Source organism: Balaenoptera musculus, chromosome 2 (genome assembly GCF_009873245.2).
Source record: "Balaenoptera musculus isolate JJ_BM4_2016_0621 chromosome 2, mBalMus1.pri.v3, whole genome shotgun sequence".
NCBI lineage: Eukaryota > Metazoa > Chordata > Mammalia > Artiodactyla > Balaenopteridae > Balaenoptera > Balaenoptera musculus.
This window is the reverse complement of record NC_045786.1, coordinates 2268208-2291393: the sequence shown is the minus strand read 5'-3', so window position 1 is coordinate 2291393 and position 23186 is coordinate 2268208. Positions and strand designations below refer to the sequence as shown.

The 23186-nt window shown below is 47.7% G+C and overlaps 1 protein-coding gene and 1 long non-coding RNA gene across 5 annotated transcripts in view; both read right to left on the bottom strand.

Moving 5' to 3' along the window:
* SVIL (supervillin) overlaps window positions 1-4434 on the bottom strand; it is a 239046-nt gene extending 234612 nt beyond the window's left edge. For 2 of the 4 annotated variants that reach the window (XM_036843972.1, XM_036843974.1), the window contains exon 1: window positions 4132-4434. The gene's annotated coding sequence lies outside the window, so the exon portion shown is untranslated. Of the gene's footprint in view, window positions 1-3180; window positions 3319-4131 lie in introns of those variants that run through there. The other 2 variants (XM_036843978.1, XM_036843973.1) reach the window with 2 other exon arrangements.
* Window positions 4435-7654: 3220 nt separating this feature from the next.
* On the bottom strand, window positions 7655-22056 carry LOC118891007. The gene is made up of 3 exons (XR_005018876.1): window positions 21746-22056; window positions 19579-19737; window positions 7655-8063 (listed from the first exon to the last, which is right to left on the bottom strand). It is a non-coding gene; the product is annotated as an uncharacterized LOC118891007 (long non-coding RNA).
* Window positions 22057-23186: the final 1130 nt, after the last annotated feature.

The following is a 23186-nucleotide window of genomic DNA, read 5'->3' as shown; positions in this document are numbered from 1 at the left end:
CATGCCCTTCTTGGTGACAACTTTCACGATCAGGTGGCGTTTAATAACATTATAATGTTTCCAGTGCTTTCTTTCGCCCTGGATGATTATTTAAAAGATAAATGCAAAATCAAGAACTAGGACATAGCAACGTTCAGGGGTCTTTCATCAACAACTTGACATAGTATATTTAAAAACAACTATTTCTCCACTTGTTGCTAAATTGAAAAGCTTCCAAGATTTTTTAACGTGTGAAATAGCTATCCTGGTTGTTCGCTGGTTGTGCAGCTTAACTGGACATAACCAGACCTCTCTGTGTCACCTTCCAAATGTTAGTTTGGCAATTTTCAGGTCATACATAGGTCACCATATCTGAGCAGACAGTTCTGAAATGTTATCTCAAACTCTCCTCCCTCCTCTGTCCATTTCGTGGCTCCTCTTTAAACAGACTCCAGACAATCTTCTATTTTCCAAGTAATGGTCCCACTTGCCAAGGTCGGGCCAGCACAATTTTCACAGATGCAGATATTCTCTTTAGTGTTGTCAATGGCTAGTGAACGAACAAAGAGAAGACCTGCTTCCTTTTCTCCAGCTTGTTTGGTTTTGAGCTTGCTTTTTTAAGTCCTGTCATCATGGCTATTAGGATACTGGCTTCAAATTTAAAGGAAAGAGAAATGGCTGGAGGGCTGGCCGCAAAATTACACAGTGGTAACACTAGGAGGAAAGCCCGATGGTTCCGGAGCCCCTTGTAAATTCCTTGGGCAACGAGACAAAGTTTTCCATCACTACCACCCTGCCCCCCAACACACGCACACACAGCACTTGCTGACAAGAAGGAAGAATCACTAAGTGCATCACCTCGCTGTATGAACCAAGAAGATCAAGTTCAACTATCAACTATTTTGCCTCTCTAGACGAGGGAAGACAAGAAAGAAAGAGTCTGTTCTTAAACATCATCATTATTAGTTAACACTTGTCGGGCAGCTACTACCTCCTAGGCTCTGCGCTACTAAGTACCTGATATGAATGACCAAATCTAAGCCTTGCAGCTTGAAACCAGGTGCTGCTGTGATTATTCCTGCCCTAAAAGAGGAAAGTGAAGCTCAGAGAAGCTGAGCAGCTTGCCCAACGCTACAGACCTATAAACGGTGGAGGCGGCATTCGAAGCCTGCCCTTAATCATCATGCCTCACTGTCTCCACAACTGGCCCTGCCCTAGGACATTCTGAGTCAGAACTGTCATTCCAGGGTTTCAAACAACATCTTTCTTTAAGGCGAAACACTTTCAGTACATTCAAGACAACACCACCGCCCCATATTATAAACTTGAGCTCAATAATGTCTAAAGATGTGGAGATGATCTCAGATGTCTAAAAGGAATTCTAGAGTCATAACCCATCAGGCAGTTAATGAAGGCTGGCTGCATTTCCAACGCATTTTAAACACACATTCAGCGCGGTGGCAAAGTCACAGAACTTAGACAGGGTAGGCAATGCTGTTCTTTCCTGCAGGGAAGGCCCACAGAGCTCCGAGCTACAAAGAGCTCCTGACCCCAGGCCCACCTGCCTAATGAGACACCACACAAAGCAAAGGACAGCTGTTTCTGACTCTCTTTGGAGCTGTCAGATAATTCTAAGCGGTTTTACTTGTCTTCACATACCTTAAGCTTTAAACTAAGAGTTGGGGGACTTCCCTGGTGGCCTAGTGGCTAGGATGCTGGGCTTTCACTGCCGTGGCCCAGGTTCAATCCCTGGTTGGGGAACTGAGATGCCACAAGCTGTGCAGCACGGCCAAAATAAATAACTAAAAAGAAATAAACTAAGAGTTGGTTTCGTTGAGGCCTTGAGCCACAGAAAAGTCAGCCACAGGTCAAGGTCAATCTAACCCTAATAACGAACATGATCAAACCGAACCTGGGGTTACAGCCTGTGCCCTGACTCTTCAATCAGCAACCCATAACAACTTTTCGGGAACGTCCTTTGGCACAGAACTGGGATGAGCAAACATCACCCTTTGGAGCAGGACAGACTCTTGGTCCCAGAAACCTCTGTAAGCCTGTTTCCTCATCTGTGAAATAGAAATCACCGCTCTGGAGGGGGCTGGGAGGGTTCAAAGCGAATGGTGAAGAGCTTTCCCAAGTGGATACAAGATTCTCTCATACAGAAGGCCTTTCCCTACTTCAGAAGGGAGTGAAGGCAGATAAGAAAACGTGAATTCTATCCACTGATTACCGCGGGATAAGGTTTCACACCAGACCGGAGCGCCCCAAGTTTCTCTTGGGCAGAACCCCCTCTGGGTCCAGCTCCCGGGAAACGTCTGTCGCGCAGGGGAAACGGTGCCCCCGCCACTCCAATGACAGACTCGTGCCTAAGTCTGGGGTTTGCATAACCTCGGGGGAGGGGGCGGGGGGAGGACAAGGAGCGCTCCTTTCTCGCCGCTGTCCTCTCCCCTTCCGCGGAACTTCCAATGGCAACAAACTGTCAAGGCTGCACCAGAGCTGTACTGCCGAGGCCAGAAGCGCTTAACCCCGCACCTGACCCAGACTGCGGCCTGGACTGGAGCCGCCGGGCCGCTAACTCACAGGAATGCAACCACCGCCTCCTGGAGCTCCCCTCTGGGCGCCCCGGGCCGCCGCTGTCACCCCGGGACTAAGCCCCGCCCTTCCGGGAGCCCGCGGGGAGGGGCGTGGCCCGGCGGGCCGGCCGGGCGCGCGGCGCGGGGACCGTGCGCCCGCGGGGGCCCTGCGGCGGCGCGACCCTGGGGCCCGGGCGGTGGGGAGGGCAGGCCGGCAGTGTCGCAGTTCTACGCACACGCGTGTCCCTCCCCAGGCCGCCCCTCCTGCCCGCCTAACCGGCCGCCCCGCTAACTTCCCGAAACTCCGCGGAGGGAAATCCTGAGACAGCCGGTACCTCCGGACGGCGCGCGCCGGGGACGGAAGTGGGTGGGAGCGGCGGCCGCGCCGCGCCTTTGTTGCTGCGCCGGGACCCCGCGGGCCCCCGGGAGCGCCCCATCGCGGCGGCCCGGGGATCGGTCGCCCCTCCCCGCTCGCCGCCCCCGGCAGGACCGCCCGGAGCCCGAGCCTAGCTGACCCCTCCTCCGGCCCCCGGAGGAGGGCGCGCCGCGGCGCGTCCTAGTGTCTGCCGGCCGGAGCCCGGCGCGGCCGTGCCCGCCCTCGGCCACCGCGCGAAGGGACGCTCCTCACCTTCTTTCCGAGCTTTCCCCAGACCTCCGGGGGCGCGATCGCCGCTCCCCGCCCGACAGCAGCTAGGCAGCCCCGACCCTCGGCAGCGCCACGGCCACTCCCTGACTCCTTTCACAGAGCGAGGACCGGGTCCCCCTCCCGGGATGATTCACTGCTCCTCACCTGGAGCCTCGCTCGAGTCCCCTCCCCTCCGCCGGTCCGCGCGACGATCGGGAGCGGGCGCCCTCTGCCGGGCCACCCGGCCGCAGCTCCCCGGGCCGGAGTGGGTCGGGAACATGGAGCCCGGCCGAGCGCGGGGACCCCCGCGGCCACCCCTCGGGAGCAGGGGCCTTTGCGCCGGGACCGTCCCGGGCCGCCACGCCCGGGCTGGGCCCGACCTCGGGCCAAGAGGACCAGAGCTGTCCCTGAGCCCCGGGGCCACTGCGCGCCCAGAGTCACCCCACTCGCGGGCCGGCCGGTCCAGCCCTGCCCCCGGGAGGCGTCCCCAGGAACCCGCCATCAATCGCGTGCGCACGACCAGTTTAAAAGCCCCGTAAAGTCAGTTTCACTGTGTGAAAACAAAGTTTGGGTCCTCGTTCCCAGTAGCCCTCTTCCGCCCGAATTAAAGGGACGGAGGGGAGGGCAGAGGCCTGTCACCCCCCCCCCCCGGGTCCTAGGACTTGGAAGACGCTTGGGGCGAGCTTCAGGGACAGTCGCAGCCCGGGTGGAGCCCCAGGTCGGCCGGCGCGTGGCCCCCCGGCCGGGGGGTGTGGCTGGCCCATGACTCGCTCTTTCGCCCGGGTAAACACACTTCCAGCAGGTGAGCCCGCCCGCCCCCCGCCTCCGCCCTGCGCCAGGTCCTGGGTGCAAGTGTGAAGGGGGACCAGGGGGAGCCGAGAGGACACCCACGCGCGAAGGGCCGCGTCCCCCGCCGAGCGCGTCCACGCGCGCACCCCGCCTCCCCGCACTCACCTGGCCCGCGGGCTCGCCCACCTGCCGGCCGGCAGCCGGCGCACAGCTCCCCGCGGCGACGACGGTGGCGGGGGGCGCACGCTGGTCCCCGCGCGAGCTGGCTCTCGGCGAGGGACCCGGGAGAGTCTGTCCGGCGCCCCGGCGCCGCAGCTGCCCGAGCAGACAAGTTGCGAGGCGGCTCAGGGCCGAGCGGGCGCCTCCGTCCCCGAGTGCGGGCGCGCGAGTCCCGGCGCGGCGGGCGGGCGCCGGGTAGTAGTTGTAGGGCCCCCGGGTGTCGGCCGCCGGGCGTTCTGAGTGGCTCGGACCGCGAGCCAGGCTGGCGGGGCCGGCGCGACCCACCCCCTCGGCACGCGCACGCGCCGGCCCGGGGACGCGCACGCGCGCGCGCGCGCCCGGCGGCTCCGGGGCCCCGGCGTTCGCCGCGCTGCCCGCGCTCCAGTCCCGCGTGTGGCCCGAGGGGCGCCGCTGACCTTAGAGACCCCGAGCGGGCGCCCTGAGTGCCCAGCAGATGCAGGGATAAAACCCTCCGGCGTGTGCGAAGGTTGTAGCCACAGGCGCTCCGGGCCAGTTGTCAAGGAGACCGTCGTGGCCCCGCGGCTCACAACTGTGAAAAAGTCACGTCACCCTCCGACCTGGCCGTCTTGACGGGGGACCAACCCCTCTCTCCGTGGTTCTCACACTTCACACTTCCGCGGGTCAGAATCGCCCGCCCACCTGAGATTAGTCACGACGCAGAGCGCTAGACCCTCCCCCCTTTCTCATTCTTTACATCTGCCAGGTGAGGCTCAGGCAGCTGTGCAGACTAAACAGTGGAGGTGCGTGAAGTACTTGGTGATCCGCAAAGCAGTAGCTGAACGTAAACTTGCGAGATCCACTCGTGCTACTTGTCTGTTTCACTAGCAGGTGTTCCCACTTAATCTCCCTCCAATCCCTGCTTCTTCTCCTCTGAGCGTTAAGACCCTTGCTTTCCTGTTGAGGCACCAAGCTTGGGCATGGCAGCCCCCATGGGAGGAGTGAAAGGTGAGCGTGTCAGCTTCCTAGGGCTGCCATCACAAACTACCAGACGCTGCGGCCTAGCCCACAGAAGCTTCTTTTCTCACGGGTCTGGAGGCTGGAAGTCCAAGATGGAGGCGTCCGTCAGGAGGGTTGGTCTCTTCCGAGGCCTCTCTCTCCTCGGCTCGCGGCTGGCTGCCTTCTCTGTCTTGGCCTGCTCTCTCCTCTCTATGTGTCTGCCTGTGTCTAATGTTCTCTTTTAAAGACACCAGTCATCCTGGATGACAGCCCACCCATAAGACCTCATTTTAACTAAGTTACCTCTTTATAGACCCTCTCTCCAAATACAGGCACATTCTGAGGGACTAGGGGTTAGCGCTTCAACAGATGGATTTGGGGGGTCGGGGGTTGTGGGGAGGGGCAGGGCTGGGGGACACAACTCAGCCCATAACAAACAGGGAGCGTCACTGCCCCGAAGGTCCTGGAACAGAATTTGAGCGTCAGCCTTCCCTCCTCCCTACTCATCCCAGTACCCTCCCCGTAGGCTGGCCTGTGTGTGGACTCAACGCACACCGAAAGGCTGAGATTCAAAGCTGGAGGGACTTAAAATCCAGTAACGATACGGCCCTCTTAGCTCAGGGTCCTCGGAAACACGATCAGGACAACACTCCAGTGTGTGAAATGGATATTGGAGAATGTATCAGCAATTTGGAACCCTGACCCAGCAGATATTTCAGAACCAGCCCATTACAGTTTGTTAATGCCTAAGTACAGAGTCACCCTTACCTTCGTCCTGCCTTTGTTGGAGCTATGCCATCTCCAGAAGCCTCCTGAACGAGGGATTGTGTTGAATAAACACAGTGAAGACGCTTCCCTCCTCCTAGCTCCCTGGGAGAACTCTGGCGGCATCGAAGCTAGGAAACGCAGGAGGAAACAAAGACAAGGGCGATTTGCGCGAATCCCAGGCTCACCAGACCCAGCTGATCTTCAGCAAATCAGTAATAACCCTGAATTTGGGGCCTTCCCAGAGCCTCATTCCCAATCCTCTGCTGGTCCCAGCTTTGCTTTGTGGCTTCATCTAACACCAGGCTAGACGGCTCCCCAATCTCCAAATCCAAGTGGCTATTGGATCGGCTTGGGCCCTCCAAACTCGGTGTGTCCATCATTGAACTCTTTCCCCAAACTTTGTCTCCCCGCCTGCACCCTCCATCTGAGTGGATGGCACAGACGCACATCCGAGACAGGACCTGCTTCAAGCCACCCGCTACTGTGTCCTTGATGCCTCACAAAGGCCTCCCCGCTTACCCGTCCCCACCACCGTTGCCCCAGCCAAGGCCCTTTGTACAGTTTCTCCTCTGGTTCTCGACACCGGCCCCCTAAGTAGACCCACTGCCCCAGCCTGCTTCTTGGCCAGCATTATCCACGCTGCTCCTTTAGGGATCTTTCAAAGCCAGAAACCTTGTTATCCTATGCCCTTCTTAAAACCTCTCAGTGGATTTCCTTTATGTTTCGGGAGAAAATTCAAGCGCCTTTGCTCCCCTCCCTCTGGAGGCTCATCTCTGACCGTTTCCCACCTGTGTCCTTCGCTGGCGCAATAGAGACCACTCACAATGCCTGCAGACTCAAGAGGGCTCCTGCCCTCAGAGCACAAATCCCTAGGACTCCCTTGGTCTAAGGAGACGGTGTCACTCCTCTTCCAGCGTCCTCCAGAGAGTCACCAGGTCTAGGAAGCCCACCCACTCCTTCCTGAATTAGGGGGTCCCCGTGCCACTCCCACAGCACCCCAGGTGCATCTTGGTCGTAGCATTTAGAACATTGGCCATGATTCCTGGGTCACCCTTCTGCGTCCTCCGTTAAACCAAGAGGTCCTGGACAACAAGATCCTTATCCATTTTTGTAAGCCGAAGTCTAGGCTGCACTGAATGCTCAAAAAAAAAAAAAAAGTTTGCTTTAAGGAATGAATTAATTCTTAGAAATTCAGAGGATTTAGTCAAATGTGGCATCTGTTAGCAAGTCCCTTATTTGGAGCAAGCTTCACTTTTTCTGACAATACTTGTGAACACTCTCCCTTAAGTCACTTCCTGTTTGAATTATAGGTTCATCCTTTAGAATCTCTAATTAACTTCTGTGCTTCCTAAATACCCAGGGTGCCTCGGGGGTTTTCAAGCTGCTGGTCACGAAATCAGTTTTATGGGTAGAGATGAGCATTTTTTTAAAATGAAACAGAATTAGAATTAAACACATGCATCCTGCCTAGTAAGAGTTAGTATTGTTTTCATAAAAACTTTTGTTAACTATAATTCTGAACGTTGTGTGTGTGTGTGTATGTGTACAAGGTTGCTGTGTCGTCCAATTTATCCCTTCCTGTGGGTCATGGTTAAAAGCTGGGGCAACGCTATCTTACAGAGGGCTGGAGTTGTGCTCTCACCAGATGACATATTTTTAGAGACTCTGGAAAGGGGGGTCATTAAGCAGAGAACACTTTCTGGAAAGAAATTCTGAGCCAGACTTTTAATCAAGGAATTGGCCAAGTGGAGAGTAAAACACAGGGCTTCCTCTGGCACACAGTAGGTGCCCCATAAGCGCTTTGATTGCCTGGTCTATGCATGGAGATGTGTGCGGGAAGTTCTCTTGGCTGGAATCTGTCAAGGAGTAATAAGAAATGAGATCAGTGACACGGAGCAGAGGAAGGAGGCCTGGGTTGTGGCCAGACCTCGCCCTGAAGTTTCCAAACATGAGCAGGAGGTGCAGTGACATGGGATTTCCTAACCCGGTTTCCATCACGAATGTTCCAAGATCAAATGTTATGAAGCAAACCTTTGCTGAAATAAAAATACCACTTTCCCTGGGTTAGAGTGGGAGATGTAAGTGCTCAAAGCAATGAATTCAGATGAGAAGCTGTATTTTCTCATCTCTGATCGTCGACTCGTCTGGGAAGCCTGTGGAGAGAAGGGCCTAAATGAGATAGGATTATGAAACGAGGAGAAGTTAACAGGTGGCCCTTATAAAACTATAGCCTTGAGAGATCTGCCAAGTATTTCCATCCATATTAGACGCCTTTAACTGAGGAACCTAGACCCAGCCCACAACTATTCAGAAGGCAAGGTCCTCACTCCCTAAAGTTTAGAATCTGCAAAAGAATGTTGCCATGTAAATAAAGAACACATATTATTGCTACTATGTTTTTTCATTGCTTAAGTCGTTCTGATTTGGGCAGATGAGAAGAATAAAAACTTGGACCAGGGGGATAGAAGATTTTGGGAGGGTTGTTAACTTCAAAAAAATTTTTTAGACTTTTTTTTTTATTGCGGTAGCACTGGTTTACAACATTATATAAGGTTCATGAACCCAACATTCTATTTCAATTTCAATATACCTTACAGCATGCTCACCACCAAAAATTTAGTTTCCATCCATCACCGTACAGCTGATCCCCTTTACCTATTTTACTCTTCCTCTTACCCCTTCCCCTCTGTTCTCTGTATCTACATGTTTGTTTGGTTTGTCCACTTATTTTGTTTGTTTGTTTTTTATATTCCACATATGAGTGAAATCATACAGTATTTAGACAAGATTTTTAAAAAGAGAAACAAATAGGGTGGACCAGAGATAGCCAAAATTATAATGAAAAAGAAATTCTAGAAGACAATTTCTCTGTTCTCTTGCTTCTAAGTAGAAATGCACTTGGCCATGAATATTATAGAATTATATTTTAAATTTGAAAGATGGACAAAATCTGAAAGAAATCAGACTGTCACAAGCATGAGTTTTAATAAAACTTTAAAATGGGTTCCAGATTCTTCTTTCAGCTTTTGAAAACACACACACACAACAGGATGGGTTGGCCAAAAAAATGTGGTTTCAAAAAATTCCTGGGGACTGAAATATTCTTTGATATTATTTATAACACTAGCCATGTCTCAACCATCTAAACTACCTAGATGGGTGTTAGTTGAATTTTCCACCCTAAACACAGAGCAGATTCTTTGACCATATTTCACCGTCCACTCCCAATTTTGTGTAATTTTACAAGTAATAAGCCCTTCTTTAATATCTTGAAAATTAGCAGTAGTTTGGGTACCAACAGGAATGTATAAATGAAGGTACTGATAAAAATTGAAAATATAGGTGGGGCAGAACTAGCTTAGCAGAAGTTTCTCATCTCCTTCAAAGGACCTGCTGAAAGAGGCTATGTAGTTACTTCCTTTATGCTGCTGTCTCTTTTGGAACTGCCAACTTTTTTTGGCTATTAAAATTGGTAGTAAACCTTCATTCTTTGTGTAGCTGATTTCTGCCCACTCACTACTTCAACTGTCACTTCCTCCTTTCGGCCTCCTGTTGGCTGTGGTCCATTTTCTAGTTTATTTACCTGCTTCTCCATCCTCTGAGGGTTGCAGAGCTAGCCTGCTTGGGTTCAAAGCTGTGTTACTTTGGGCCAGTTATTTAACCTCTCTGTTCCTCAGTTTCCTTATCGATAAACTGGGGGTAATAAAAGTACCCTGTCCTGAGGACTTTTATAAAGAATTTAGACCATGCAACTGACAAGGGGTTAATATCCAAAATATATAAACAGCTCATACAAGTCAATATCAAGAAAACAAATAACCCAATCAAAAAATGGGTAGAAGACCTAAATAGACATCTCCACAAATAAAACATACAGATGGCCAACAGGCACACTCAAAGATGCTCAGCATTGCTAATTATTAGAAAAATGCAAGTCAAAACCACAAGTTAGGGCTTCCCTGGTGGTGCAGTGGTTAAGAATCCGCCTGCCAACGCAGGGGACACGGGTTCGAGCCCTGGTCCGGGAAGATTCCACGTGCCGTGGAGCAACTAAGCCCGTGCGCCACAGCCCGTGAGCCACAACTACTGAGCCTGTGAGCCACAACTACTGAAGCCTGCCTGCCTAGAGCCCGTGCTTCGCAACAAGAGAAGCCACTGCAATGAGAAGCCTGCGCACCGCAACGAAGAGTAGCCCCCGCTCGCTGCAACTAGAGAAAGCCTGCACGCAGCAATGAAGACCCAACACAACCAAAAATAAATAAAATAAAATAATTTTTAAAAAAGCTTTAAAAAAATCCCCCAAGTTATCACATCACACTGGTCAGAATGGTCATCATCAATATGTCTACAAATAACAAATGCTCGAGGGGGTGTGGAGAAAAAGAGAACCCTCCTACACTATTGGTGGGAATGTAAATTGATGCAGCCACTTGGAGAACAGTATGGAGGTTCCTTAAAAAACTAAACATAGGGCTTCCCTGGTGGCGCAGTGGTTGAGAATCTGCCTGCCAATGCAGGGCACACGGGTTCGAGCCCTGGTCTGGGAGGATCCCACATGCCGCGGAGCGACTGGGCCCGTGAGCCACAGCTGCTGAGCCTGCGCGTCTGGAGCCTGTGCTCCACAACGGGAGAGGCCGCGATAGTGGGAGGCCCGCGCACCGCGATGAGGAGTGGCCCCCACTTGCCGCAACTGGAGGAAGCCCTCTCTCAGAAACGAAGACCCAACACAGCCATAAATAAAATAATTAATTAATTAATTAATTTAAAAAAAAAAAAACCTAAACATAGAGCCACCATATGACCCTGCAATCCCATTCCTGCGTATATATCCAGAAAAGACAAAAACTGTAATTTGAAAAGATACATGCACCCAATGTTCATAGCTGCACTATTTACAGTAGCCAAGACATGGACGCAACATAAGTGTCCATTAACAGATGAATGGATAAAGAAGATGTGTATATATATGTATACACACACACAATGGAATACTACTCAGCCATAAAAAGGAATGAAATAATGCCATTGGCAGCAACATGGATGGACCTAGAGGTTATCATACTAAGTGAAGTAAGTCAGACAGAGAAAGACAAATATTATATGAAATCACTTATATGTAGAATCTAAAAAATAATAGAAATGAATCTATATACAAAACATAAACAGACTCACAAACATAGAAAACAAACTTACAGTTACCAAAGGGAAAAGAGGGGGGGTAAATTAGGAGTGTGGGATTAACAGATACAAACTACTGTACATAAAGTAGATAAGCAACAAGGATTCACTATATAGCACAGGGAACTATATTCAATAGCTTTGAATAACCTATAATGGAAAATAATCTGAATCACTTTGCTGTATACCTGAAACTAATACAATATTGTAAATCAACTATATCTCAACTTAAAAAAATGCACATACTATGTGACCCGGAAATTCCAATGAGAAAAATAAAATTTAGGATAATCCCTCGAACATGGTAAGTGGTTAGTAAACAGTGACTGTTGTTCTTAGTTATTGTACATGAAAACTTCACCCGTCATTCTCTCAGTTAATCGCTTATTTGCACGAGAACCACTTTGGACTTTGTCAATGTTGTCAGCAGTCTGGATACTAGGATGGCCCCTCCACACATCATCACAAGCATTTCACTGGTTTGTTGCAACGAATTTTTCAGCTCCTCGGGCCCTGTGCTGGACCCTCGGTAGAAAGCTATAGGCCGGCATCTTTATATTTGAGATAACAAAGGAAACAGTTATTATTTGTAGTCACCGACAGGTGAGGTCTGAAGATGTCCAAGTTATATTTATATGTTGCCTTTCCCAATAGACTGTAAACCCCTTGAGGTCTGACCCCCCTGTCCTGACTGGAAGGAAATTCGCTTTGCCCTGGGTTTCCTTTCTCAGTAATGCCAGGATCCCAAGGGTTGTTTAGATAATACTCTGCCCCCTGTCATCAGCTGAGCCCCTCAGGGAGCCCCTCAAAGCTGATCTCCACAACCTCCGACTTCTAGACACACCAGGGGCTGGGCTCAGGAATGGTGCCTTTGTGCTAGGACCCAAGCAGAGACACCAGAACAGAGCTGCCAGGGGGGACCCGCAAGGGGCTAAAGTCATGACAGAGGCATAGAAATTAGCCAGTGAAGAAAGAAAGAAAGAAAACCCCAGGGAGACAGTCTATTCGCATTTCAAGGGTATTACACACGAATTATTAGTTTCATTTTTCTGCCAGCACAGAACCACCTAAGTGACCTTGAAAATACCATCCCTACCTCCTGCCTCATGGGTCTAGCGCTAGGTCCCGCCTCCACCAGCCGGACGAGAGCTAGTCTGACCCCTTCACAGCGAGCCCTGGGCTGGGCCACTCCCCACGCTCCAATAGTGGTGGACCTACTACCACGCAACACCCATCTGTGCTCTTTTGAAAGTTTCTTGAACTCCTTACAATCTCACTCTCACCCAGAGCCCATACGCCTTAATTTAAGCCCTTTGCCTCCAGTTCTATTCCTGGCGAGACAGCAAACAGCCTCCTATCGATCGTGGCAGAGATAATATTCCTTGAGGGAGCTGGAATCTTCGTGCTTTTGTTCTATCACCTAGCTACTGCAGAGAGGAGAATTTTTTTTTCTCATTCCACCCCTGTTTATTAAAAACAGCCCTTTTATCCTCCTTATCAAATCTTGCCGAACTCTAAACCAGGGTTCTATTTCATGTGACAGGATAAAAAATAAGTAATTCTCCCCTTCGCCTTGAACTGGAACAACACAGGAAATAAAAGACTAGCCACGCAGTCAGAGGCTTACAGAGCCTTTTCCTGGTACGGGTGTGAATCTAAGATGTGCCTCTGACTCTAACCTGATCTGCCTTGGAGAAGATGATGTAAGAAGAGGCTTAAAGAAACCCAACTCCAGAAAATTAAAGCCAATAGGCTTGCTCAGCCAGGACAGAAAGGGCATTGGAACCATCCAGAGGTATCACCCGACCTGATAGAAATCACAGGGTCTCGCCTACCATGCTCGGACACGGTCTGTGTACAAGAGCTGGGCAGGCACAGCCAGAAGGCTTGCAGTCAAGTGACAGGACTGTCTTATGACCTGGCCCTGGAAATTGCAGCTAAACCCCAGAGGCACATCCCTCAAGAGGGCTCAAAGAGAACCAGCAGGAAATCTGTGCTGAAGATCAAAATCTGGGGTTAATCACCGGTCTTAAGAATAGTGCTTTCTTCCAGACAGTGTAATAGATCTTTCCTAAGAGATTAAGACGGCAGCTACAGAGCCAGCCAGGAACCTGCCCATGTTGCCAGCGCCCGCGGCCGGGTTTTTGGGGCGTGGTGGCCAGGCTGGGTGGTGGACCTCAGGCCTCGTGCCCACCTTCTGATTGCTGCCACTACTGGGTTCTCACCCCATCCCCCCGCCGTGATGCGAGTTATCCTGACTCTGCCCCTCTCCCACTCCTCACTGCCCCTCTTTCCCTCAGTTAACAGGTGAATGGTATTGGTCAGGCCGCTTTCAGCTAAAAGTAATAGGCAATCCTCTCCCTGTTAGCTTAAAGCGCGAGGCTCCACTAGGGGGTCACGCAGAGGGTTTTAGGATTTGCTCGGTCTGGTGACTTTAAAGTCTGTTTCCCCGCAGGCTCTTTTTGCACGCTTCATCCTCAGGCTGGGGGCAAGAAGATGCTGCAGCTGTTTGCAGACCTCATGTCTATGCTTGACAATGTCCACAAAAAGAAAGGAAAAGTCACTCCTGGAAGCTCTTGAAGAAGACTGAGAAATGAATTTCCCCTAAGCCTCCAGAAACTTAAAGTCTCTGTTTGCAGGCCATTGGCCCCAATTACATGTGCTCCTTCCTAAATCAGTCACCAGCAAGAGAGGCGGAGCCCCCCTTGGGCAATCGGGCCACCCCTGGCGTTGAGGGTATCAATCCTGTTCCCCTTGAGGCCCTGTGACTATGGGGGCAAGGGGAGAGGCCTGAACAAAACCAGGGTTATGTTACCAAAAAAAAAGGGATGGGAAGACTGCTGACTAGGTGGTTATGGTGTCCTCTGCCACAGGATATGTGTTTATTACCATTTTTAATAATAATAAGTAAAAGCTATGGTAATCATTATGCTTTCCCCCAATATTCTGTCCCTCCTCCTTCTGGGAACACGGTAGCAGTGAACTTCTTGACCCCCTTGTGAAGCTATGTCACCAGATCTGGCCAGTGAGCTGTGAACTGAAGTGAGGCATGTGTCTTCTGGGCCAGAACATTTAATTGCCTGCCCTAGTTTCTCCAGGTAGTTCTTTTCCTCTGCCACAGGGACCAGCAATGGTCCAGATAACGGCTGTCCCATCAGCCTTGTCCTGGAGTGAGGACAGTGCAGACCAGGGCCTCCAGGCCACATGCAATGAATAAGTGGCATGATCAAGAAATAAAAAACACACTTTGATATCTTGAGATAATTTGTTACTGCAGCCAAAGCCTAGTGTATTTCAGCTGATACAGTAGCTTACATCTATTGAGTGTTTCCCATGTTCCAGGCATGTGATAACACATTATCACTAGTTTCAATGGATAGGAGAAGTCAAGAGTGGTGGAGGCTCCTACCCACACCCCCAGGACGACTTCACTCCTAGGCATTTATACCAATTGGCACTTGCCTAAGGATGTATCTAAGTTCGGGTTGCTCCACCACACAACAGATAAATGTCCTAAGGATTTTGGAGCAGAGAACAAGTGAGTATTGGTGCATGTGAATAGGAGTCATGAGAAAAAGATCAGGAACATTCAGGTATAGACGAACGCTGGGACTTCAATAAGAGGAGAAGGGGAAAATATGCCATTGGAATAAAATTCTCCATGGTTCTCTTGTGTTTCTGCACATCTTGTGATCAATGCACTGATCTGCCTTTTGTTCCAACTACCTCGTCAAGGATGTTTGTATAGCAAATAGTTTGGAGGCTAGAGATAATGCTTCCCCCAGAGCAAAGATGGGGTTTGCCTACCCCCTTGGAAGGTAGAGATAGTATCTTTCTCTGAAGCAAAGGCAAGTATACTTACTTTCCAGTATGATAAAGACAATGTCTTGCTTCCCAGCAAAGCAGGCATGCTTAATGCCCATTATAATATGAGTCAGGCTCCTTAAGCACAAGGTTCCTCTCCTGTAATGCAACCCACTGGGTGTGTAGCTGTCATCATTGTGTGGGAATTGATACTTTGGTGCAAGAATTCTGATACACTAGTTACTGCTATTGCTGTGTGTAATAGACTGTCCTTTGTCTCTGACCCAGGAATCTCATGTCTTCTGGCAGCACTTATGGAACTGTGGCAGGCTAACTTTTTAGCTTGCCAGTAGGGTGAATCTCAGACCCTTCATAATTCCTGACACATGTGGTTGTTTATGGACAGGTAACATTCCAAATTAAGCATATAGAGAGAAGTTAGAGAGAAACCTTTTTTATCTCAGGAATTTGCCCAGAGAAATTGATCTTCTTGCTATTAATATCCATTGTTTTCCTTTCTTAAAACTGGTAGACTCCGATGATTAAAAAGAGAATTTTCTCTAGAATCTTCACATCCACCTGAGAATCTAAGCAACCAGCTTGTGAAAATAAACCAGAATGCTACCCAGGGATATCATTCTCAAACTGCCTGATTGAAGGTCTGCTCTTGCAGCCCCTGCGTTCTGTCTTCAAATATCAGAAAACCTTGGCACTCCAAGTTTCCAAATTGGAAGTGAAACCTGCTCAGTGAGAATCTGATTTGAACAGAGTGTGGAATTGATTCTAAGGGTTTGGTATAAGCTTTAACCTCTGACTTATAAATATGTCACCTGCTATGTGCTGAATGAAGAAAACTTACTACAGACAACCAGGGCTCAGAGAACAATGGATTTTGCAGAGTTCTTTGCGCGCAACTACACATTTCCCCCCGCAGTATTCAGTGTCAAAAGTGTAAGTAATTCCTTATAAGACACCACAGAGTTATGACAGGTCATACAGGAGATAGGGATGCAAGTATATTTTTACCTTTGCAAATAACAAAGGACAAAATAAGACAACCTGCATGGAATTGAGACCATCCGAAAGATAAATCTTTAGACCTATCCAAGTCACTGAGTCAGACTTCAATGATTAATTTTTATAAATGAATCTCCATTGTGTCAAGCTGCCTCTCAATCATAGATGATCTGAGTCTATGAGATGTGTTGGGGAAAACCTCGTAGAATAAAAATGAATTATCACTATGGCATTTCAGCAAGACCTCAACCCATTTATTTTCCAGTATTAAGTTTGTTCACTTATTAATTCAATCTGAATAATTTCCCGAATGCTTATTAATGTGTTAGGCTAAAACAGATACAGTCCCTGCCCTTAGAAATGTTCACTCAAGAAGGTTTGACTTTGAAATATGTTAAGTGCCATGAAGAAAAAGTAAATAGTGTTGTGAAAGCTTATAATAGGAGCCCTACCCACTTCTGGGAGGCTCAAGAAAGGCTTCCCTGAAGATGGGATATTGGAGCTGAAACCTCAAGGCTTTAAAGGGATTTACTGTGCAAAGAAGTTGGGGATGGAACAGGGGTGACAGGGGGAGGTTAGAAGATTATTCCAGGCTGAGAGAACAGCATGTCCAAAGGCCTAGTGGCAGATGCATCCTTTTTACTTTTAGGGCAATGAAAAGGGTAAAGTCCAAAATGTGGGACCATTTGAGCAACAAAATATATATTGATAGCAATAGATTATATCATAGAATAAAATAAATATCCACCAGACCACAGTGATAATCAACAATCAAATAAATAAATGAACAAGAAGATAAGCTATTCTTACAGTAGACTTCCAATTAATAAACGTAAAAATGATAATGGACATAGAAAATCACCATTTGAAAAACACCACAGTAATAATTACTGCATGCAAGAATCATCAATGGGTGATAAAATTGGCAGGTAAAACTATGATGAGAAACATTATACTTACATAGATTCAAAATCTCTCTTCTCCCCATCCCTCCAATAAAGGATAACTTTACGACGCAGACACCATCTTGACCAAGGGCTCAAAGTTAACAACACCAGTAATGAGATGTGAATATCATGTACCTCCTAATACGATACACTGAGGAGGACACAACATCACTTCTGTGATATTCTTGCCAAATTATCTGTAACCTGAATTTAAACATGAGAGAACATCAGACAAACCCAAACTGAGAATCATGCTACTAGGTAACTGGGCTGTGTTCTTCAAGATTGTCAAGGTCATAAACCACAAAGGAAGAATGGGAAACAGCTCCAGACTGGAGACCAAGAAGACATGGCATGCACATGCACTGAGTGATCACTGGATCCTGAACCAACTGTCGAGATTCAGGTAAGGTCTGTAGATTAATTAATAGTATTGCATGTTTTGGACAACGAACTTTGCCTGCCGTTTCAGTAAACAAAAGATGCTGCCGTCATCAAACCAGCAGCCACTGTAGCCAGCCCCAGTGGTGCACCCGAGGGGAGCTCAGCATGGAGAAAAAGAGGACACTGGCCCTAGATAGTCAAGGTGCACATCAAAGGAATGATTTCAATAAGCTCAGACTTGCATTGTCCCATACCTAGAAAAGCGCTAAATTAGTTAATTTAAGATGTCTGGTTTTTCTTTAGTTAGCAGTAATGTTTTGATGTTTGATACCAGGTTTTTGCAGCAAAACCTCCTCTATATCCTGGCTTCTCCCTTGCCTCTTTGGAACAGTCCCTCAGAGCTTTCTGAGAGGCTCTATCTCAGACGTAACTCCTCAGTAAGTCCGCCGAATAAAACCTAATTCTAAATAGGTTGTGCGTGTTTTCAGTCAATAATATTAATGTTAATTTCTTGATTTTGATCATTATACTCTGGTTATGTAAGATGTTCACACTTAGGGAAGCTGAGTGAAGGGCATATGAAAAATCTTTGTACTATTTTTGCAACGTTTTGTATGTCTGAAATTATTTAAAAATGAGAAGTTAAAGAAATAGTGAGTTAAAGGAAAAAAATGAGTCAGCTGAAACACAGAAAGTGACAGGAGGCTGGTGAGGTGACAGCTTGAGGAAGCACAGGGCTTTGTAGGCAATGTCAGAGATTTGGGTCTTCACCCCAAGAGGAAAGGAAGACATTGAGGGATTGTAAGTGGTGTAGAGAGGGATCAGATTTGCATTTTCCAGCGATCACACTGGCTGCGGTGAGGAAAATGGGTTCAGTTCAAGGCAGGCTGGAATACATGTGGGGAGATCAGAAACAGGTCATTGCAAGAGAGCAGGGGAGAGGATGCTGCAGGCTTGGTCTAGGGTGATGACAGCGAGAATGGATGAACATGAGGAGACTCTCGAGATATAGAGGAAGTAAAAACATAGAGTGACGTGGGCGTGGAGAAGGACCAGGTCGTGGGAATCCAGGATGATACCCATGTCTGGCTTGCCCGAAGAGAAACAGAGAAGCTATTCACCAAGAGAGAGCACACACTGCAAAAAGAAGTGATGTGTGAGTTGAGCCTTGGATACTCTGAGTTTGAGGTCCCTCTGATGGACCCGGATGGTGATGCCAGAAAAGGCATTTGGAGGTTAGGGGAATGAAACTCAGGGGTAAAGTCTGAGGTGGAGATAACAATTGGTCGTTGAAGCAACTTGTCCCAGAATAGTGGGGGAGAGACATTTAAACAAAGTAGTTATGATTTATTCTAGAGCGTAAAACCATTGGGTTATAAATAAAGATCTGTGTGAGCCGAAAGAGAAGTAGCTGCTAATGTGGGTGAGTGAGTACGGCTTTCTCAGAGGAGGTGCTGCAGAGACGAGCTTAGAAGGATGGACAGGAGTTTGTTACACTGATGTAGAGGAATCTTTGGACAATCTGCATGAATATTCCTGTTTCTTTAACTAGTAGGGGTCCAGCCCCACAGGTCCAGCTAACAGGAAGTGGCTGTTAGTCAGCTACGTGGGCTCTACAAGTGGAAAGAAGGCAGTGCATTTGCAGTTCCCCAACTGGTCTTTCTTTGCTCTTTTCCCTAACTGGGCATATTTTGAACTCCATCCACAGTGCATGCACGCTCCAGAGTTTTCCTCCTTCCCCTCTTCTGCAATGCCCCTCCCGTCAAAAGTCCCCAAACCCTACCTACAGGGCACTACAGACCATTTCCAAGGTAACGGTTCTTTCAAAAATTACTTGTTGGTTCATGTGTGAACTGTTGGGTAATGACTGACTTAGGGGCATTTCCATTTTAATGAGGACTGAAGCATGCCCACTGGAACCAGTCTTAAACTGCGGGACAACAGCATTGTAGCAGGAATTGCAGGTTCCAAAGGGCTTTTCTTCAGGGCCTCACAGGAAGTACCCATATTCCAAATGACCCCGCGTCATTCAGGACTATCTCCCACCTCCCCACACAGAGACATACACTGTCCTCCCATCAATGACTTGGCCTGAGGTCACAGTGGTTAACAGAGGGATTCGGAGGGAGGATACCTGTCTGATGATTGATCGCATATCAGAATCTCCGTGATTCTGAGAAACTGCCCAGGGGATTCTGAGTTGCTCAGAGGAAGGACTTCTTTCTTCCCTCTTCCCCCAAGCTTGTGAACCACTTTCAAAAACCCTTAATTCCTCTTCCCAGGGTCAGACTAACTGAATTTGTATCTCTAGGTTGGTTAAATTACCCTGCAGGGTCACCTGTGATCTTGGCTAGCTTCTGTCTGAGCCCTTGTTCTTAGGGGAAGCCGTTTCTTAGGTAGCATTTCCAACCATACATGCTTTTCATGAATTTCTTCTGGTAGTTTCCCGAGTACCGCCGGAGAGCACATACCCTTTGCCCAGTGCTTTCACTGATGACTAAAAAAAAAAAAAAAAGGACTAATTTTAGCAAAAAGTCATGTTAAAACAATGTATTAAACTAGCAAGGAGAAGTTAGCAATTGAAATGACAATAAACAGTACCATTTACAGGAGCATAAAAACCTCAAAATGCTTAGGGACAGATTTAGCAAAATAGACACAACACCTGAACAGTGAAAACTATACAATGTTTCAGAGAGAAATGAAGGAGACCTGAATAAATGGAGCGAAATATTATGTTCCTGCATTGGAAGATACTGTTTTCATATCAGTTCTTTCCAAATTGATCTATAGAATAAAGGCACTCTCAGTAAAAATTCCAGCAGGCTTTAAAAATATATAAATTGACAAGCTGATTCTAAAATTTATATAGAAGCGCAAAAGATCTGTAATAGCTAAAACAGTTTTGAAATAAAAGAGCAAAGTTGGAGGACTTACACAGTTGTCCTTGGTACCCTTGGGGGATTGGTTCCAGGACACCCCATGGATACCAAAACCCATGGATGCTCAAGTCCCTTTTATAAAATGGTATAATATTTGCATATAATCCATGCACATCCTCCCATACACTTTAACTCTTCTCTATATTACTTATAATACCTAACATAATGTAAATGCTATGTAAATAGTTGCCTGTGCATACCAAATTCAAGTTTTGCTTTTGGGAACATTCTGGAGTTTTGTTTTTTTTAAAGAATATTTTCAATCTGCTGTTTGTTGAATCAGAGGATGTGGAACCCATGGATACAGAGGGCTGACGGTACTACTTAATTTCAAGACTTAACATAAAGGTATAGAAATCAAGATAACGTGGTATTGGTGTATGAACAGATATACAGATGGAAGAAACAGAACAGAATTCAAAAATAGACCCACACATACACAGACAATTGATTTTTGACAAAGATGCCAAGGCAATTTAATGGGGAAATGATAGTCTTTTCAGGGCACTGGTCATATAGTCATATATATGTATTGGCAATACAAACGACAAAGTCCTTGTATCAGAATATTTAAGAACTCTTAGAACTTAATAATAAGAAACAACTCAATAAAAAATGATCAAAAAATTTGAAGAGACACTTAATACAAGAATAGCCAGTTGGCACATGAGAAGATGCTTAATGTCATTAGTTATAGAGAAATGCAAGTGAAAAGCACAAAAGAAACCACCGCACACCCATTAGAATGTCCAAAATTAAAGAGACACACCAAGTCCATAGCCAGTGTTGGCAAGGATGTAAAGTAATGGAACTCATACACTGCTGGTGGGAAAGCAAAACTCTGCAACCACTGTGGAAAGCACTTTGGCAGTTTCTTCTAGAGATACACTTTAAAGGATCCACCCAGAAATCCTATTCCTAATATTTATCCAAGAGAAATGAAAACATATGTCCACAGAAAGATGTGTAGACAAATGTTCAGAGAAGCTTAATTCATAACAGCCCCAAAGTGGAAACAACCCTAATTTCATCCACAGGTGAATAGATCAACAGATGGAGGTCTAGTGACACAACAAAATGCTAGTCAGCCGTAAAAACAAGAACACACTGTACACAGTGACACGGATTGTTCTCAGAAATGTTATGCTGAGAAAAAAATAGCCTGACACAGCAAAGAGTGTGCCCTGTATGATTTCATTTATATGAAATTCCAGAAAAGACAGATCTAATCTATAGTGACAGAAAGCAGATCAGTGGTTGCCTGGAGCTGGGGTGGAAGGATTGAGTAAGAAGGGAATTTTCTGGGGTGCAGCCCGTGATCTCTATCTTGACTGTTCTGGTGGTTACCTGGGTGTACAAACTTGTCAGAAATCATCACAATGTACACTTTGAAGTCGGTGCATTTTATTGAATTAAAATCATACCTCAATCAGGTTGATTTGAAAGAAAAAGCATTTAGTGAGTAGAAAATACTATGCTACACAAATATCAAGTTGGGAGAAGGCGATATATAGACAGAGAGTCAGAATTCCTGGGAAACCCCAGTCTGCAAAACGCACTCACTTTCTGGGAGACGCTGGTCCTTCTCGGAGCTGCCCCACGGGCTTGGCGTGGGACCCCTGACGTTCGTGGCCACCTTGAGACCCTTGCACGTGCTGGGTCATGGGAGGAGCTGGGAGTTCTGCTTCAGCCTTTGCTGGAGGACGTCACCTGCTCTTGTCACCTCTGCTGCCTGCTTCCACCTGCAGCCACCTTTCCCAGGACGCCTGGGATGTGCAGAAGCTCGCGCCTGCCTACCCAGCTTTCCACCTGAGGCCCAAGTCTTCTCGAAGTTCACAGAGACAGGCAACACAAGCCTTCTGCCTTCATTTGCCCTTTTTTGCTCTTCTCCCCACTGCTTTTTCTTTCTCAGCTCCCAAATCACATCCTAGTTCTGTTGGACTCTCCTAGCATCTCTCTCCCTCCTCAGTTCTTAGTTCCCACACCCTGATTTCGTGTCTCAATATCATGGTGACACAGCATGTGAGAAGATTCAGGAGTTGCCCTCTGATTTCAGAGGGACCTAAGGACTCAGGAAAGGATGGATGGCCCCAAAGGAGCCAGCGGCCACCACCACGATGCCTGTCATATGGAGACTTCAGTGAAAGCTTCCTCCAAGGAATGGCAGTTGGCCATTTGTCCAAAAATAGCCTGTTGAAAGATGAATACACTTTCTTCTCTTATTTATTTATGTTTTTATTTTATATTGGAGTATGGTTGATTAACAATGTTGTGTCTGTTTCAGGTGTACACACTACTACATATAAAACAGAGAACCAACAAGGACCTACTGTGTAGCACAGGGGACTCTGCTCAATATTGTAATAACTTAGATGGAAAAGAACTTGAAAATGAATACAGTTTTGATTGTTCTTTATTTCTAAGAGTAGAGTACAAACTCCTTGGCTTTGCCCGCCAGGCCATCACAATGCGGTCTTTGCAGATTCCTGGAAACCCGGCCCTAGCTTGTCCTCACCCGCCACCCCATCCCACTTGGTAACACTTCAAACCTCAGCTGAAAAGTGAGCATGAGTCCCTCCCTGCCCCCCCTCTACCTGTCTCTGTTACGGCACCTATCACAGAGTCCCGTGGGGACTCAGCTGCCTGGGCCTCTCACCACAGAAACATCCAACAGGGCAGGTAAGCTTTGGTGACCCCCAAGCCTAGCACCGCTTCTAACCCATAGTAAGTGCTCGAATCTTTATATCGCGGTGCTCAGTGCTGTAAGAGACACAAAAACTGCCTAAGGCTTAGTCTGCATCTCCTGGAGCTCGCAGGCCAGAAGGCAACTGAACATGCAGGCAGCTGCAATCCAAGGGAAACTGCCAGGTAAGTGCTTCGTTAAATGTCGGGCAGGACAAAGCAGCAAGGAAGAAGGTTTCAAGTCAAACTGTTGGCACAGATGTTTGAATTTACTTAATTATAAGGGCTAATTTTCAGTGAGTGGTTTCCCTGCACCACGGAC